This window comes from Mustela putorius, unplaced genomic scaffold (assembly GCF_011764305.1).
Source record: "Mustela putorius furo isolate JIRA1106 unplaced genomic scaffold, ASM1176430v1.1 tig00000640_pilon_pilon_pilon, whole genome shotgun sequence".
In the NCBI taxonomy this organism is placed as follows: domain Eukaryota; kingdom Metazoa; phylum Chordata; class Mammalia; order Carnivora; family Mustelidae; genus Mustela; species Mustela putorius.
Window position 1 is genome coordinate 1,339,429 of NW_025421432.1, and position 2,775 is coordinate 1,342,203.

Below are 2,775 nucleotides of genomic sequence, written 5' to 3' on the forward strand. Positions count from 1 at the left end.
TTTCTATATAGGCCACTACTATGTTTTATGTGTGTTTCCTCTTCACTGAGTTGGTATATCTCAAGGGCAGAGCTTGCACTTGTTTTCTTGCATCTAGTTCTAGTACTCAAAATAAAGGGCTCTCAATAGGAGAGTTAATGCCTAATGTATGACATGTATGCAAGAATGAATGAGAACAAATCACAGAAGGTAATAATTCATAAAGACATATTTGAAAGATCTCATGAAAAGGTAAGAATAAATGTTATATATCTACATAGAAACTCTGTGTGTGTGTGTATGTGTGTGTGTCTGTCTGTGTGTGTGTGTCTGTGTCTGTGTGTGCTTAGAGATCTTGAAAGGGTTCATTAAAGTATTAGTAGTGATGGGCACCTGGGTGGCTCAGTAGGTTAAGCGGCTGCCTTTGGTTCAGGTCATGATCTCTGGGTCCTGGGATCAAGCCCTGTAATTAAGTCCTGTATCAGGGCTCCCTGTTCAGTAGAGAGTCTGCTTCTCCCTCTACCTCTGCCCATCCTCCCTGCTCATCCTCTCTGTTTCAAATAAATAAATAAAGGCAAAGAAGAAGTCAAATTATCACTCTTCGCAGATGATATGATACTATATGTGGAAAACCCAAAAGACTCCACTCCAAAACTGCTAGAACTTATACAGGAATTCAGTAAAGTGTCAGGATATAAAATCAATGCACAGAAATCAGTTGCATTTCTCTACACCAACAGTAAGACAGAAGAAAGAGAAATTAAGGAGTCAATCCCATTTACAATTGCATCTAAAACCAAAAGATACCTAGGAATAAACCTAACCAAAGAGGCACAGATCTATACTCAGAAAACTATAAAGTACTCATGAAAGAAATTGAGGAAGACACAGAGAAATGGAAAAATGTTCCATGCTCCTGGATTGGAAGAATAAATATTGTGAAAATGTCTATGCTACCTAAAGCAATCTACACATTTAATGCAATTCCTATCAAAATACCATCCATCTTTTTCAAAGAAATGGAACAAATAATTCTAAAATTTATATGGAACCAGAAAAGACCTCGAATAGCCAAAGGGATATTGAAAAAGAAAGCCAAAGTTTGTGGCATCACAATTCCGGACTTCAAGCTCTATTACAAAGCTGTCATCATCAAGACAGCATGGTACTGGCACAAAAACAGACACATAGATCAATGGAACAGAATAGAGAGCCCAGAAATAGACCCTCAACTCTACAGTCAAATAAATAAATAAAGTCTTTAAAAAAAATACAGTATTAGTAGTGCTTACATCAGGATGTAAAATGTTATGTCTTTTTTTTCATATTATAGTTTTTGAAATTTATTTGAATTTCTAAGTTAATGATATAAAAGTACTTTAAGATTTTATTCCTTACATGAAAATATATTAGCAAATATTCACAATAAATGAATATATATTAGTAAAATGCACATAAATACAGGGATTGTATGATTTGAAATGAGAATTATATTTTCCCAGGTGAAGGGATTAGAGTTGTCATTTTTCCTCTTTTCAAAATATATATTTTGTAAGTAATTATTCAAGTACAAGATTTTTTCACAATGGAAAAGAGATAAACTTTAAAACTAACAACAGAAAGAAAACAGAAATAAAATGACTTGCCATGGTTGAAAAGTCTTTAACTGATGACTTCCAGGATTTTTAAAAGGGCAAAGTATAATGTCAGATTAAACAGGAAGCATAGCACACCAATATTTCAAATGATTTTATAGATTCTAACAATAAAGAGTCTAGCAGATAATGATGACAAACATCTCTATATAGCTAATGTGACTTCTGTTTCACATGTGACTAAGTGTATTGATAAACCATTCTCACTGCAGTCCAACTATATACTACATAGAACACTTTCCATGAGATATAGTTGGTTTTGCAAGAGTGAGAGGTCTTTAACTGTTCTCCTCATAATGGAAAAACAACAACAACAACAACAACAAAAAACCAAGTGTGATCTGGTGCTGTAAAAGTACATACCCCTAATAAAATGGGTTGCTCTGAGAGTTTTCCAACAATTACACTGCTGTGAAGATATTCAGTCTTAGATGGCATGCAGTGGCAAAGCAGAGCTTGTGATTTGCCCACCGATTATGAGGCATCAAAAGGCTGAAGTAATCTTGGTTTATATGCTAGAAAATGCAGAATTAAAGCTTCTCTAGGTGTGTAAACCTGGCGATTCACAGACCTGTACCCCTGGGGATAAAAATATATTATATGTTTATAAAAACTAAAAAATTTTAAAAAATTTTAAAAAAAATGCTCCTCTGGAAGGAAGTTTCCCAGTTTGTGTTGTGTTATATTTTCAATGGACAAGATGAAGAAATGAAGCCAACCAGTGATCATCAAATGTGAAGGAGGTCAAGCCACATAAGTCAGTCAAATGAAACAATTAGCAAAAAGATTTAAACACTCACAAATGAAGACATGGAATTATAGATATTAGAGTAGTTGCATATGTATTTTTTTTCTTTTTTTGTATATGAATTATTTTAAACATTTGGTCTGAGTCATATATATGAGCAACAAAACAATCAAAATAAACTTCTAGGAATAGTTATAGATAATTTTGAAATAAAAGGAAGTATTAGTAGATGAGAAAGGGACAAAAAGGGAATTCATAAGCTGGAATATATATACCCCCAGAAATGACTAAAATGCATCATAGAGTTAAAGAGATGAAAATATTTTTAAAATATTAAGAAGTATTTAAGGTAGAATGAGAGATCTACTGAGCATCTTGACTAGGGTCTCAGAA